Source organism: Pecten maximus, chromosome 5 (assembly GCF_902652985.1).
Source record: "Pecten maximus chromosome 5, xPecMax1.1, whole genome shotgun sequence".
Lineage (NCBI taxonomy): Eukaryota > Metazoa > Mollusca > Bivalvia > Pectinida > Pectinidae > Pecten > Pecten maximus.
This window is the reverse complement of record NC_047019.1, coordinates 50,065,490-50,083,846: the sequence shown is the minus strand read 5'-3', so window position 1 is coordinate 50,083,846 and position 18,357 is coordinate 50,065,490. Positions and strand designations below refer to the sequence as shown.

At 36.8% G+C, this 18,357-nt stretch overlaps 1 protein-coding gene across 2 annotated transcripts in view; it reads left to right on the top strand.

Moving 5' to 3' along the window:
* The first annotated feature begins 13,766 nt into the window (after positions 1-13,766).
* Positions 13,767-18,357, top strand: part of LOC117328291 (protein sidekick-1-like) — a 38,550-nt gene continuing 33,959 nt past the window's right edge. For both annotated transcript variants that reach the window (XM_033885813.1, XM_033885811.1), the window contains exon 1: positions 13,767-13,889. The gene's annotated coding sequence lies outside the window, so the exon portion shown is untranslated. The remainder of the gene's footprint in view (positions 13,890-18,357) is intronic.

Below are 18,357 nucleotides of genomic sequence, written 5' to 3'. Positions count from 1 at the left end.
GGGGCTTGATTGAAATTCGTTAGAAATGACACCGTTTTTAATCTTGCCCCCAAAAAACGTCTCAAAATGTGCTATACACACTAGGGAAGGTCCGAATACATGAAAACTGTAACAAATTCACAGGTCCCTGTGCTATTTATCAGTACGACGGCACGTGCGTGATGTAAGAGTTCATTTTCGAGTTCGTACAAATGACTGTGACGGCACGCGTCTCCGGTGGCTTCGCGTACCTATAAAGGACTTCTGCCCCTCTCTTCAAAACCTATGAAATAAAGTGAATCGTCTCTCGTGTGCAATTTTTTGTTTTGTTTCATTTTAATTTTTTTTTCTAATTTTGAAATGTCACTTTGAACATAGATTTAACCAACTCTCAATCGTATACGTAACGATAAAAGCTAATGTCAAGGGTGAAAACCCGTACCTCTCAAATAGTTACTGCTGGAGTGAAACCCGTTATCAAATCGTATTGTAAAACTATTAAAGCTCTATCTTCTTAGGTCTAGCTTAGCCAGTCTCCTATATATAAACTTTAACAATCATCTGAATAGTTATCGTAATCCTAGCGGCACGAATTATAAGATTATTTGATTAACAAAATAATACACTTTTCCGTATTTGACATGTTTATGTATAACTTACCTTGTTTGTTTGAGAGAGTATTTACACCCTCAGTTGGATAACTTGATTATTATCTATTTATCGTTTTTGTTGTGTTCAGATATAAATACTGATTCAAGTTTTAAAAGTATGTTGTGCCGTAATGTGGATTGCCGGAAGGTCTTGCCAAGGTCATGATGGCAAGTCTCATGAATTTCTCGACGGCATTCGACTTCTTACTTCATGGGCTACTCTTCAAGGGGTTAACGGTACAATTACAGCCGTTGATGAAATCGCCTGTGGTATGATCGGAAGTTATCTTAATTATGGTAGTAGCCAGTCGTCCAGTGTCTCTGACTGGTGGCCATTAGAAATGACTGCACTCTATCGTAGACCTTTTTATTTTTACTAAATTTCGTTATTTTCATAATACATTGTATTAAAACAAACAAAAAAAGCCTAAATATCATTCAAAATCGATGGGATATTTTTTTTTTTAATGAAAATCCCTGTCTTTATTATTTTCATGGTATATCTTCCAATAAACATGAAGAGAATGAAACGGAAACGGATTTTTTAAACTGTTTTTTTCTTCTTATTTTAGTTTTCAATAAATTTTATTTTTGACACAAAAATGTCCTCATACAAGAGGGCTCTCACTCGTCATACTTCATTCATTCATTCATTCATTCATTCATTATTTCTTTCTTTCTTTATTCATTATAAGATACTTCTGTTTACTTCTGGTGATGCTGTTCTTCGGTAAACATAAAGGGTTTTGTTTTGGTTCCTCTCTTGTTATATTTTTTATTATAAAGCGTCTGTTACAAATAAACTTAATAAGCATTCACACACCAGATTCATCTTCAATATTTGACAAAATCAATAGCAATTAGTAAAAGAACCGCCGCGCATGCTCTCTCTCTCTCTCTCTCTCTCTCTCTCTCTCTCTCTCTCTCTCTCTCTCTCTCTCTCTCTCTCTCTCTCTCTCTCTCTCTCTCTCTCTCTCTCTCAGATTTGAAGAAATTACAATGTTTCGGACACTTTACATACATCTACAACACGGAACACAAACACAAACAAGTTGTTCTCACGGGTGATTTCAACTGCCCAAACATCGACTGGGAGTCACTCACAGTAAACAACAAGAGCCAGGACAAAGAGATACAAAACTCGCTAATCAACATCACAACTACAGCCCAAATAGCACAGATCCATTCGGAAACTACCAGAGAAAACAACCTCCTAGACCTAATATTTACCAATAACACCACCCTAATCAAATCATCAACAAATGCCCCAGGTATATCGGACCATGATATGATAGTCACGAACCTTGAGACTAAACACCGCTACAAGGCATCAAGACCACGAAAGTGCTACAGCTATGTTAAAGCAAACTGGGCTGAGCTAAAGAAATAACTAGCTGAAACCTCAGGAAACATCGTAACACAAGAACAAGACGGACAATCAATAGAACAGCTATGGAAGAACTTTAAAACTGAACTAGGAGCCAAAGTTGACAAGCACATACCATAAAAAATGATCAAGTCCAACTAAAACACGCCATGGATAAAGCACTAGGTGAAAAAAATGCTACAACACAAGCCATGACTCTACAAGACAAGCTAAATGGGCCAATAAACGGAACAACTACCGACACCACCAAAAGGAATGCAAACGGGCAATTCGGAAGGCAGAGTGGACATATGTCAACAACACCATAACAGAAGGGCTACACTAGGCCATTCTGGAAATACCTAAAAACACGTATGTAAAATCAAGGAAGCAGGACAACATAGGAGTAGCACCACTGAAAGAAAGGGGCATACTTATCAATGACCGCAAAGGTAAAGCAGAAATATTAATCAAACCATTTCAATCAGTATTCAACACTAACATGACAAACAAAATGCCAGTAGTGAAGACGAATCAAACAGTATCCCAGACCTAGTCATTACAGAGGAGGGGGTCACAAAACTCCTCAAAAATAAACCCAGTAAAAGCCTCAGGCCCAGACAATATAAAAAATACTCAATGCGCAGTACAACTGGTGCCAGGTCTATCATCAATATACCAAAGATCCGTCAGTACATGAGAACTTCCATCAGACTGGCTCAATGCTAACATCTCATGCATTTTTAAAAAGGGAGATAAACATTCCGCGGAAAATTACAGACCGGTCTCCCTAACATCTGTAACATGTAAGATCCTGGAACACATCGTATGCGAGCACATGCTAAACCATCTTGAAGAAAATAAGATCTTGACACCTCTAAACTACGGATTTCGATCAGGGTACTCGTGTTAAACACAACTGTTAACAACACTCCACGACTTCACTAAAGCATACGAAGCAGTAAACCAATTAGACGTAGCCATATGGGACTTTTCAAAAGCATTCGACACAGTGCCCCACAACAAACTGCTGTACAAACTGCACCAATATGGAACAAGGGGACCAAAAAGTGCTTCATACTCAGCATCAAGAACAAGAGTTTGAAATTTTACACCCTAAATGGACATATACTCCAACAAGTGCAAAATAATCCGTATCTCGGCCTCCTTATCTCAGAAGATCTCAAATGTACACATATAACTAATGTGGCCAGGAAAGCAACCTCAACATTAGGCTTCGTAAGACGAAATCTACTTCACTGTAACTAAAATGGTAAGAAAACTGTCTATATCTCGCTAGTAAGATCCATCATGGAAAATGGGACTATCATCTGGGACCCATACATAAAACCAGATATTAAAAGGCTTGAGAAAATTCAAAGACAGGCGGCCAGATTCATATCCAACTAGAACTGTCGCCAGGATGGCTGTCTAATACCCCCGCAATCTGCACAAGTCAATGGTGAATTGGAACTCTTAATTAGAGGCTAACTAAGATAACCCAGTAATATAGTGACCAGTTGAAAGTGAGATGCACATCTACACATGGTCCTCTATATTTGTGTGAAGTTTCATTGAAATCGGCCCTTCGGTTTAGGAGGAGTTGTCCGGACAAACTTAAAGTTATGGTTCTTATCAGAAAACCTGTTTACCAGATATATATCCAAAAACTACTCAAGCCGAACAGAAAGTTGTATGACAAAAATGTTCCAAGAATTGGATTTACCACCACACCAATCCAGACGAACATCACAGCGCTTCATTTTAATGTTGAAAATTGTTTAGGGGTTGGTACATAAATAAACAACCATATGATTTTCTCCAAAAATCAAGACAAAAGACAATCATCAAAACAACAAGGAACTTTTCTATCTCAGAACATAGTAGAAACACACGTCAACAAACAACAGCAGACCCTACCAAGTTCACATCCTTTAAACTACTCAACACAACAACTCTTTCTTCATAAGTTAAGTAGTTGACTGGAGACATCTAGACGACAATGTTGTCAATATTTTATGACAAAACACCCCCATTTAAGTTATATCACACATTTTGGATCTACCACTCATGGTAGTCCATATAATCCTTTATCTAAAAAGATTTAAATCAATAGAAACGCACTAAAGGTTAATTATCAAGTTTGTCTTCCTTTAATTGGTCAACTCGTTCTACTTCTAGGGAATAGACCTGTTGCGTAAGGATACTGCAGACCAAGTTTATCTTTAAAAATCCTTTATCATTGAAGAAAGATCAGCCAGGGTCATATAAGGACGGGAATCAAGGAGACACTAACAGCCAAGGTCATATGAGAACAAGAATCAAGGAGACACTAACAGCCAAGGTCATATGAGAACAAGAATCAAGGAGACGCTAAGAGACAAGGTCATATGAGGACCGGAAACAAGGAGACACCGACAGCCAAGGGTTATGATATGAGGACGGGTGTAAAGTAGACACTAATAGTGTGGAATACAGCTGGCTTTTCATGTTAGGCTATCCCAAACATAGGATATCGGAAAGGCAATCCCGACATACAGTATGGAATACAGCAGGCCCTTTTGTTTTTTAATACAGCTGACCATTTTGTTTTTGAATACAGCTGACCATTTTGTTTTTGAATACAGCTGACCGTTTTGTTTGTTTAATACAGTGAGCAGATGTGTGTGGCTACCCTAAACAATGGACATTTGAGAGACAATCCCGACATACAGTGTGGAATATAACTGGCCTTTTTTTGTTTTTGTAATACAGCTAGCCTTTTTAGGTTTTTTTATATAAACAAAGGACATTCGAGAGACAATCCCGACATACAGTGTGGTATTATTAATAGGCCAGCTATCCAAAAAATAGGAGTTCGGAAAGACAATCATGACATGAATTGTGGAATACAGCTGGCCTTTTTGCTAGGCAGACATAACTTTGCAAGGATCCAGCATTGTCCGTAAAACTACCGTTTATATTAGTTCTTTGACCCATATCCTTAGTCTAGTATACCCATATCTTTAGTATACCCATATCCTTAGTTTAGTATACCGATATCCTTAGTCTAGTATACCCATATCCTTAGTTTAGTATACCGATATCCTTAGTCTAGTATACCCATATCCTTAGTCTAGTATACCGATATCCTTAGTCTAGTATACCGATATCCTTAGTCTAGTATACCCATATCCTTAGTCTAGTATACCCATATCCTTAGTTTAGTATACCGATATCCTTAGTCTAGTATACCGATATCCTTAGTCTAGTATACCCATATCCTTAGTTTAGTATACCGATATCCTTAGTCTAGTAAACCGATATCCTTAGTCTAGTATACCAATATCCTTAGTCTAGTAAACCGATATCCTTAGTCTGGTATACCGATATCCTTAGTCTAGTATACCGATATCCTTAGTTTAGTATACCGATATCCTTAGTCTAGTATACCCATATCCTTAGTCTAGTATACCGATATCCTTAGTCTAGTATACCGATATCCTTTGTCTAGTATACCCATATCCTTAGTCTAGTATACCGATATCCTTAGTCTAGTATACCGATATCCTTAGTCTAGTATACCCATATCCTTAGTCTAGTATACCCATATCCTTAGTCTAGTATACCCATATCCTTAATCTAGTATACCCATATACTTAGTCTAGTATACCCATATACTTAGTCTAGTATACCCATATCCTTAGTCTAGTATACCCATATCCTTAGTCTAGTATACCGATATCCTTAGTCTAGTATACCCATATCCTTAGTCTAGTATACCCATATCCTTAGTCTAGTATTTAGTCTAGTATACCCATATCCTTAGTCTAGTATACCGATATCCTTAGTCTAGTATACCCATATCCTTAGTCTATTATACCCATATCCTTAGTCTAGTATACCCATATCCTTAGTCTAGTATATCCATATCCTTAGTCTAGTATACCCATATCCTTAGTCTAGTATACCCATATCCTTAGTCTAGTATACACATATACTTAGTCTAGTATACCCATATCCTTAGTCTAGTATACCCATATCCTTAGTCTAGTATACCCATATCCTTAGTCTAGTATACCCATATCCTTAGTCTAGTATACCCATATCCTTAGTCTAGTATACCCATATCCTTAGTCTAGTATACCCATATCCTTAGTCTAGTATACCCATATCCTTAGTCTAGTATACCCATATCCTTAGTTTAGTATATCCATATCCTTAGTCTAGCATACCCATATCCTTAGTCTAGTATATCCATATCCTTAGTCTAGTATACCCATATCCTTAGTCTAGTATATCCATATCCTTAGTCTAGCATACCCATATCCTTAGTTTAGTATACCCATATCCTTAGTCTAGTATATCCATATCCTTAGTCTAGTATACCCATATCCTTAGTCTAGTATACCCATATCCTTAGTCTAGTATATCCATATCCTTAGTCTAGTATATCTATATCCTTAGTCTAGTATATCCATATCATTAGTCTAGTATACCCATATCCTTAGTCTAGTATATCCATATCCTTAGTTTAGTATACCCATATCCTTAGTCTAGTATACCCATATCCTTAGTCTAGTATATCCATATCCTTAGTCTAGTATATCCATATTCTTAGTTTAGTATACCCATATCCTTAGTCTAGTATACCCATATCCTTAGTCTAGTATATCCATATCCTTAGTTTAGTATACCCATATCCTTAGTCTAGTATACCCATATCCTTAGTCTAGTATACCCATATCCTTAGTCTAGTATACCCATATCCTTAGTTTAGTATACCCATATCCTTAGTCTAGTATACCCATATCCTTAGTCTAGTATACCGATATCCTAAGTCTAGTATACCGACACCTTAGTCTAGTATACCCATATCCTTGTTCTAGTATACCCATATCCTTAGTCTAGTATATCCATATCCTTAGTCTAGTATACCCATATCCTTAGTCTAGTATATCCATATCCTTAGTCTAGTATACCCATATCCTTAGTCTAGTATACCCATATCCTTGTTCTAGTATACCCATATCCTTAGTCTAGTATACCCATATCCTTAGTCTAGTATATCCATATCCTTAGTCTAGTATATCCATATCCTTAGTCTAGTATATCCATATCCTTGTTCTAGTATACCCATATCCTTAGTCTAGTATACCCATATCCTTGTTCTAGTATACCCATATCCTTAGTCTAGTATACCCATATCCTTAGTTTAGTTTACCCATATCCTTAGTCTAGTATACCCATATCCTTAGTCTAGTATACCCATATCCTTAGTCTAGTATATCCATATCCTTGTTCTAGTATACCCATATCCTTAGTCTAGTATACCCATATCCTTAGTCTAGTATACCCATATTCTTAGTCTAGTATATCCATATCCTTAGTCTAGTATATCCATATCCTTAGTCTAGTATACCGATATCCTAAGTCTAGTATACCGATATACTTAGTCTAGTATACCCATATCCTTGTTCTAGTATACCCATATCCTTAGTCTAGTATATCCATATCCTTAGTCTAGTATACCCATATCCTTAGTCTAGTATATCCATATCCTTAGTCTAGTATACCCATATCCTTAGTCTAGTATACCCATATCCTTGTTCTAGTATACCCATATCCTTAGTCTAGTATACCCATATCCTTAGTCTAGTATACCCATATCCTTAGTCTAGTATACCCATATCCTTAGTCTAGTATACCCATATCCTTGTTCTAGTATACCCATATCCTTAGTCTAGTATACCCATATCCTTAGTCTAGTATACCCATATCCTTAGTCTAGTATATCCATATCCTTGTTCTAGTATGCCCATATCCTTAGTCTAGTATATCCATATCCTTAGTCTAGTATACCGATATCCTTAGTCTAGTATACCCATATCCTTAGTCTAGTATACCCATATCCTTAGTCTAGTATACCCATATCCTTAGTCTAGTATACCCATATCCTTAGTCTAGTATATCCATATCCTTAGTCTAGTACATCCATTTCCTTAGTCTAGTATACCAATATTCTTAGTCTATATACCCGTATTCTTAGTCTAGTATACCCATTGGAGGAACTAAAGATATTCAATTCAATTCAATTCAATTCAATTCAATTCAATTCAACGACCATGGATCTGGCCAAAATCATACAAAAACACTAGAAGGTATATGAGTTGTACAAAGTAAACTGTCAAATTGCCATAATTAATTTTGTGTCGATTGCAATAGATCTTAATGGAATACAAGATACATTATTAAAAGATGAACGTTTGTTGTGTTGTCTTGTGAGTGATATTTGAAAATTAACTCATCCACTGTTACAGGGGAGATAACCCTTGTTGTGTTAAATAACGGAAAGTCAGTCTGAAGTTTTACTGATTCCGTGTTCATACTGTAAGTACATGTACGTGTACATAGCCTTAATCGTGTACTACACTGGGAGTCTATTGTAAGTACATAGCCTTAATGTACTACACTGGGAGTCTACTGTAAGTACATAGCCTTAATCGTGTAACACACTGGGAGTCTACTGTAAGTACATAACCTTAATCGTGTACACACTGGGAGTCTACTGTAAGTACATAACCTTAATGTACCACACTGGGAGTCTACTGTAAGTACATAGCCTTAATGTACCACACTGGGAGTCTAATGTAAGTACATAGCCTTAATGTACCACACTGGGAGTCTACTGTAAGTACATAGCCTTAATGTAACACACTGGGAGTCTACTGTAAGTACATAGCCTTAATGTACTACACTGGGAGTCTACTGTAAGTACATAGCCTTACTGTAACACACTGGGAGTCTACTGTAAGTACATAGCCTTAATGTACTACACTGGGAGTCTACTGTAAGTACATAGCCTTAATGTACTACACTGGGAGTCTACTGTAAGTACATAGCCTTAATCGTGTACCACACTGGGAGTCTACTGTAAGTACATAGCCTTAATGTACCACACTGGGAGTCTACTGTAAGTACATAACCTTAATCGTGTACCACACTGGGAGTCTACTGTAAGTACATAGCCTTAATGTACTACACTGGGAGTCTACTGTAAGTACATAGCCTTAATCGTGTACCACACTGGGAGTCTACTGTAAGTACATAGCCTTAATGTACTACACTGGGAGTCTACTGTAAGTACATAACCTTAATCGTGTAACACACTGGGAGTCTACTGTAAGTACATAGCCTTAATGTACTACACTGGGAGTCTACTGTAAGTACATAGCCTTAATGTACTACACTGGGAGTCTACTGTAAGTACATAGCCTTAATGTACTACACTGGGAGTCTACTGTAAGTACATAGCCTTAATGTACCACACTGGGAGTCTACTGTAAGTACATAGCCTTAATGTACCACACTGGGAGTCTACTGTAAGTACATAGCCTTAATGTACTACACTGGGAGTCTACTGTAAGTACATAGCCTTACTCGTGTACCACACTGGGAGTCTACTGTAAGTACATAGCCTTAATCGTGTAACACACTGGGAGTCTACTGTAAGTACATAGCCTTAATCGTGTACCACACTGGGAGTCTACTGTAAGTACATAACCTTAATCGTGTACCACACTGGGAGTCTACTGTAAGTACATAACCTTAATGTACTACACTGGGAGTCTACTGTAAGTACATAGCCTTAATCGTGTACCACACTGGGAGTCTACTGTAAGTACATAACCTTAATGTACCACACTGGGAGTCTACTGTAAGTACATAACCTTAATCGTGTAACACACTGGGAGTCTACTGTAAGTACATAGCCTTAATGTACTACACTGGGAGTCTACTGTAAGTACATAGCCTTAATCGTGTACCACACTGGGAGTCTACTGTAAGTACATAACCTTAATGTACCACACTGGGAGTCTACTGTAAGTACATAGCCTTAATCGTGTAACACACTGGGAGTGTACTGTAAGTACATAGCCTTAATGTACTACACTGGGAGTCTACTGTAAGTACATAGCCTTAATCGTGTACACACTGGGAGTCTACTGTAAGTACATAACCTTAATGTACCACACTGGGAGTCTACTGTAAGTACATAGCCTTAATCGTGTAACACACTGGGAGTGTACTGTAAGTACATAACCTTAATGTACCACACTGGGAGTCTACTGTAAGTACATAACCTTAATCGTGTAACACACTGGGAGTGTACTGTAAGTACATAGCCTTAATGTACTACACTGGGAGTCTACTGTAAGTACATAGCCTTAATCGTGTACCACACTGGGAGTCTACTGTAAGTACATAACCTTAATGTACCACACTGGGAGTCTACTGTAAGTACATAACCTTAATGTACTACACTGGGAGTCTACTGTAAGTACATAACCTTAATCGTGTACCACACTGGGAGTCTACTGTAAGTACATAGCCTTAATGTACCACACTGGGAGTCTACTGTAAGTACATAGCCTTAATCGTGTACACACTGGGAGTGTACTGTAAGTACATAGCCTTAATGTACTACACTGGGAGTCTACTGTAAGTACATAGCCTTAATCGTGTAACACACTGGGAGTCTACTGTAAGTACATAACCTTAATGTACTACACTGGGAGTCTACTGTAAGTACATAGCCTTAATCGTGTAACACACTGGGAGTCTACTGTAAGTACATAGCCTTAATCGTGTACTACACTGGGAGTCTACTGTAAGTACATAACCTTAATGTACTACACTGGGAGTCTACTGTAAGTACATAGCCTTAATCCTGTAACACACTGGGAGTCTACTGTAAGTACATAGCCTTAATGTACTACACTGGGAGTCTACTGTAAGTACATAGCCTTAATCGTGTAACACACTGGTAGTCTACTGTAAGTACATAGCCTTAATCGTGTACCACACTGGGAGTCTACTGTAAGTACATAGCCTTCATGTACCACACTGGGAGTCTACTGTAAGTACATAGCCTTAATGTACTACACTGGGAGTCTACTGTAAGTACATAGCCTTAATGTACCACACTGGGAGTCTACTGTAAGTACATAGCCTTAATAGTGTACACACTGGGAGTCTACTGTAAGTACATAGCCTTAATGTACCACACTGGGAGTCTACTGTAAGTACATAACCTTAATGTACTACACTGGGAGTCTACTGTAAGTACATAGCCTTAATGTACCACACTGGGAGTCTACTGTAAGTACATAGCCTTAATGTACTACACTGGGAGTCTACTGTAAGTACATAGCCTTAATGTACTACACTGGGAGTCTACTGTAAGTACATAGCCTTAATGTAACACACTGGGAGTCTACTGTAAGTACATAGCCTTAATGTACCACACTGGGAGTCTACTGTAAGTGCATAGCCTTAATGTACCACACTGGTAGTCTACTGTAAGTACATAGCCTTAATCGTGTAACACACTGGGAGTCTATTGTAAGTACATAGCCTTAATGTACCACACTGGGAGTCTACTGTAAGTACATAACCTTAATCGTGTAACACACTGGGAGTCTATTGTAAGTACATAGCCTTAATCGTGTAACACACTGGTAGTCTACTGTAAGTACATAGCCTTAATCGTGTACCACACTGGGAGTCTACTGTAAGTACATAGCCTTCATGTACCACACTGGGAGTCTACTGTAAGTACATAGCCTTCATGTACCACACTGGGAGTCTACTGTAAGTACATAGCCTTAATCGTGTACCACACTGGGAGTCTACTGTAAGTACATAGCCTTAATCGTGTACCACACTGGGAGTCTACTGTAAGTACATAGCCTTAATGTACCACACTGGGAGTCTACTGTAAGTACATAGCCTTAATCGTGTACCACACTGGGAGTCTACTGTAAGTACATAGCCTTAATGTACCACACTGGGAGTCTACTGTAAGTACATAGCCTTAATGTACCACACTGGGAGTCTACTGTAAGTACATAGCCTTAATCGTGTACACACTGGGAGTCTACTGTAAGTACATAGCCTTAATCGTGTACCACACTGGGAGTCTACTGTAAGTACATAGCCTTAATGTACCACACTGGGAGTCTACTGTAAGTACATAGCCTTAATCGTGTACCACACTGGGAGTCTACTGTAAGTACATAGCCTTAATGTACTACACTGGGAGTCTACTGTAAGTACATAGCCTTAATGTAACACACTGGGAGTCTACTGTAAGTACATAGCCTTAATGTACTACACTGGGAGTCTACTGTAAGTACATAGCCTTAATCGTGTACTACACTGGGAGTCTACTGTAAGTACATAGCCTTAATGTACTACACTGGGAGTCTACTGTAAGTACATAACCTTAATCGTGTACTACACTGGGAGTCTACTGTAAGTACATAGCCTTAATCGTGTACCACACTGGGAGTCTACTGTAAGTACATAGCCTGAATCCTGTAACACACTGGGAGTCTACTGTAAGTACATAGCCTTAATGTACTACACTGGGAGTCTAATGTAAGTACATAGCCTTAATCGTGTACTACACTGGGAGTCTACTGTAAGTACATAGACTTAATGTACTACACTGGGAGTCTACTGTACGTACATAGCCTTAATCGTGTACCACACTGGGAGTCTACTGTAAGTACATAGCCTTAATGTACCACACTGGGAGTCTACTGTAAGTACATAGCCTTAATCGTGTACTACACTGGGAGTCTACTGTAAGTACATAGCCTTAATCGTGTACCACACTGGGAGTCTACTGTAAGTACATAGCCTTAATGTACTACACTGGGAGTCTACTGTAAGTACATAGCCTTAATGTACTACACTGGGAGTCTACTGTAAGTACATAGCCTTAATCCTGTAACACACTGGGAGTCTACTGTAAGTACATAGCCTTAATCCTGTAACACACTGAGAGTTTACTGTACGTACATAGCCTTAATCGTGTACCACACTGAGAGTTTACTGTACGTACATAGCCTTAATCCTGTAACACACTGGGAGTCTACTGTAAGTACATAGCCTTAATCGTGTACCACACTGGGAGTCTACTGTAAGTACATAGCCTTAATGTACCACACTGGGAGTCTACTGTTAGTACATAGCCTTAATCGTGTAAGACACTGGGAGTCTACTGTACGTACATAGTCTTAATCGTGTACCACACTTGGAGTCTATTCAATACTTTAAGTACATAGCTCAATCTAATTAAAATCAGATGATACAATTGCACTACGCTACTCCGTTCATACGGATAGTAAAGTAGTGCAAATGTACATCTGATTTTAATTAGATTGGTACTACACAGGGACTCTACTCACTACTGTAATAACATCGGTCAATACCACTCCATAACTACCCGACTGATTTGTACAGCCTTTACACAATGCCTTTATAATGCGAGTTATTGACATGATATTAAAACTGGGTAAATAGTGATATCAGTTACTACAACACCCCCTTACATACCATCACAAATCTATTGTCAAGGGCCAATGTCCACAAATCTCCCTACATCAATTACCAAAAAGAACCGGACAATACCGTTAAATGTTTCCGTCCTAATATCTAGCTGTAATGCGGTCTCGAGGTTGGACTGTGTGTATTGACCATGTGGTGGATTTTTTTAGTTTACACCATAGTCGAATGGGAATTTTTGCGTTAGAGAAAAGAAGTTATGAAAATATGTGGAGAGCACATTAAAAACGACCCGTGTTACCGTCAAACTTAATCCGTACAATAGGACACTACGTCATGTTACATATCCTGGCACTGTGTCGACCGTAATCGGATATCCAGTTAATGCCACAGACTAATAATATCAATATAGGTAATACATTTAACTTTCATGTCCTAAATATCACGGGCTGATTAACGCAGCGGGTCTACATTTGTTATATACAGAATCGTTTTAACATCTAGAACGGACAGTGGTGGTGACAGTCGTGCTTGGAACACACCAGATTGTGTTTCCGGAGGTAAGTTAACTGTTCCCCAACATAATATTCTGAGAAGGATTCTGAAAAACTAACTGTCCTTGTTGGTATGTTTCCGGCTAATCCGATGTTCAGGGTTCAGTTGGTGTTCCTTCCGGTCTCGATTTGGTATGTCTGATGTCTATCATTTTAACTCGTGTTACTAAAGCGTACTGTTTTCATAAAACCGATCTGTTTAGAGGCACGATAACAAACACCTCTCCTCTCTGGTTGTTGCTTTCCTTCTTGTTTCGATATGTCGAAAGCTTCGGTCGTTGTCCTTGTTTTTGGTTTGATGACTCCTTTGTTTTAATTTCTATTAGTATGAGGCTATAGACGTACAGTGTATTATGTAATCCTAAAGTGGTATGGGAAATGAAGGTAAACTACGAGTAGTCTTAGGTTCATGGTCAACATCCACTTCTAAACAGAACGCATACTGTAGTATATATTACACCACGTATCCTATCAACATAATGTAGTATATATTACACCACGTATCCTATCAACATAATGTAGTATATATTACACCACGTATCCTATCAACATAATGTAGTATATATTACACCACGTATCCTATCAACATAATGTAGTATATATTACACCACGTATCCTATCAACATAATGTAGTATATATTACACCACGTATCCTATCAACATAATGTAGTATATATTGACCACGTATCCTATCAACATAATGTAGTATATATTACACCACACATCCTATCAACATAATGTAGTATATATTGACCACGTATCCTATCAACATAATGTAGTATATATTACACCACGTATCCTATCAACACAATGTAGTATATATTACACCACACATCCTATCAACATAATGTAGTATATATTACACCACGTATCCTATCAGCATAATGTAGTATATATTACACCACGTATCCTATCAACATAATGTAGTATATATTGTACCACGTATCCTATCAACATAATGTAGTATATATTACACCACGTATCCTATCAACATAATGTAGTATATATTGACCACGTATCCTATCAACATAATGTAGTATATATTACACCACGTATCCTATCAACATAATGTAGTATATATTACACCACGTATCCTATCAACATAATGTAGTATATATTACACCACGTATCCTATCAACATAATGTAGTATATATTACACTTATCAACATAATGTAGTATATATTACACCACGTATCCTATCAACATAATGTAGTATATATCACACCTATCAACATAATGTAGTTTATATTACACCTATCAACATAATGTAGTATATATTACACCACGTATCCTACCAACATAATGTAGTATATATTACACCACGTATCCTATCAACGTAATGTAGTATATATTACACCACACATCCTATCAACATAATGTAGTATATATTACACCACGTATCTTATCAATATAATGTAGTATATATTACACCACGTATCCTATCAACATAATGTAGTATATATTACACCACACATCCTATCAACATAATGTAGTATATATTACACCACGTATCCTATCAACATAATGTAGTATATATAACACCACGTATCCTATCAACATAATGTAGTATATATTACACCACGTATCCTATCAACATAATGTAGTATATATTACACCACGTCAACATAATGTAGTATATATTACACCACGTATCCTATCAACATAATGTAGTATATATTACACCACGTATCCTATCAACGTAATGTAGTATATATTACACCACACATCCTATCAACATAATGTAGTATATATTACACCACGTATCCTATCAACATAATGTGGTATATATTACACCACGTATCCTATCAACATAATGTAGTATATATTACACCACGTATCATATCAACATAATGTAGTATATATTACACCACGTATCCTATCAACATAATGTAGTATATATCACACCACGTATCCTATCAACATAATGTAGTATATATTACACCACGTATCCTATCAACATAATGTAGTATATATTACACCACGTATCCTATCAACATAATGTAGTATATATTACACCACGTATCCTATCAACATAATGTAGTATATATTACACCACGTATCCTATCAACATAATGTAGTATATATTACACCACGTATCCTATCAACATAATGTAGTATATATTACACCACGTATCCTATCAACATAATGTAGTATATATTACACCACGTATCCTATCAACATAATGTAGTATATATTACACCACGTATCCTATCAACATAATGTAGTATATATTACACCACGTATCCTATCAACATAATGTAGTATATATTACACCACGTATCCTATCAACATAATGTAGTATATATTACACCACGTATCCTATCAACATAATGTAGTATATATTACACCACGTATCCTATCAACATAATGTAGTATATATTACACCACGTATCCTATCAACATAATGTAGTATATATTACACCACGTCAACATAATGTAGTATATATTACACTTGGTTATATTGTGTGCGAGTGTTTTGGGAGACAGTGCTGTGTTTGTCTCCTGGGGGTTGAACTGACGTCGACGTCATAGTACATCCTCGTTAAAACATACAAAGACGACACCAAGAACATTATACTTAGTACAGGCGAACCTGTCCTCTAAATCCGGAAATGCTGAGGGCTACGCAGGAGTAGCTCCTTCCATTTGTTTCGGGCAGGGGACAGAGCCCTACTCCTTACTTTAAAAGACGAACAGTCATCACCAAATATGACGGAGTATCAAGGGAGAAATAAAGAAGGAAATTGTTGAATAAGAAATGCGGCATCAACTTAAACTAATATACAGGTAAAATATGATGAGGCTGATTTCGTATTTATAGGTTAGGGTCGGTAGGATACAGTGTAATGGTAGTCTCTGTAGGTATATATATATATATATATGTAGGTTAGGGTCGGTAGGATACAGTGTAATGGTAGTCTCTGTAGGTATATATATATATATCTGTAGGTTAGGGTCGGTAGGATACAGTGTAATGGTAGTCTCGGTAGGTATATATATATATATATATATATATATATATCTGTAGGTTAGGGTCGGTATCTGTAATGGTAGTCTCTGTAGGTATATATATATATCTGTAGGTTAGAGTCGGTAGGATACGGTGTAATGGTAGTCTCTATTACAATTTCTTCTTTTAAATGTAAGTTAAAAACTACTAATGATATAACTATTTCTGAACTTTTCATTAATTCTGCTCCCAGACAACTTAACATAATTTTATGCCAACTTAGAAATTTTAAAAGTGACCTTAATTATGATAAACATTTTGATCACCTGATTGATAACCCATCCTGTGTATGTGGTGCTCCTAGTGAAGATTTAGTGCATTTTTTCTTTCAATGTCCCATGTATTCCAATTCTAGGCACCATATTCTATCCATCTACAACTTGTTAGGTTATATAAATCTTCAATGCCTAGTGTGTGGCATCATTAATGCTCCTGATCATTTAAATATCTCTATTCTATATCATGTAAACTTATATATTAAATCCTCAAAACGTTTTTCTGTGTATAAATAAGAAACTATATGTTATACTGTCTTTAGTAGTAATACAATTATATACATTTACTCAACTATTATAGCAAGTTTGTTATGTTAAATATTCATCCTTATAACATTCTAGTATGAAAGTATGAATGAATGTGTGTGAGTGAGTTATTGTTGTTTATTACATTACATATAACTTTTCATTTTAGGCTTGGTGGAAATATGTTGTGTCTTCACTTTATCAAATAATAGTTTTGTTTTCTTACTAAGTAATTTTGAATAGTAGTTATCTCTATAATTATAACACCTATTCTATTTAATTTCATGATGAACATATAATTCCTTACAGTAATCCCTTTTTGAATTAGATACTATACATGTAATGATATATAATTTCTGTAGAAATAATAAAGTGAAACATATCATCTTTCTACCAAGCCTAACCGGAAGTAATAGAAGAAGACTGATATAGGCATTGCGCCTGTTGTCTTATTCTTTTGACAATACTTTGTATTTATTTATATTTGTATTGTTAATAAAATATTTCTGAAATGAAATGAAATATCTCTGTAGGTTAGGGTCGGTAGGATACAGTATAATGGTAGTCTCTGTAGGTATATATATATATATATATATCTGTAGGTTAGGGTCGGTAGGATACAGTATAATGGTAGTCTCTGTAGGTATATATATATCTGTAGGTTAGGGTCGGTAGGATACAGTGTAATGGTAGTCTCTGTAGGTATATATATATATATATATATCTGTAGGTTAGGGTCGGTAGGATACAGTATAATGGTAGTCTCTGTAGGTATATATATATCTGTAGGTTAGGGTCGGTAGGATACAGTGTAATGGTAGTCTCTGTAGGTATATATATATATATCTGTAGGTTAGGGTCGGTAGGATACAGTGTAATGGTAGTCTCTGTAGGTATATATATATATCTGTAGGTTAGGGTCGGTAGGATACAGTGTAATG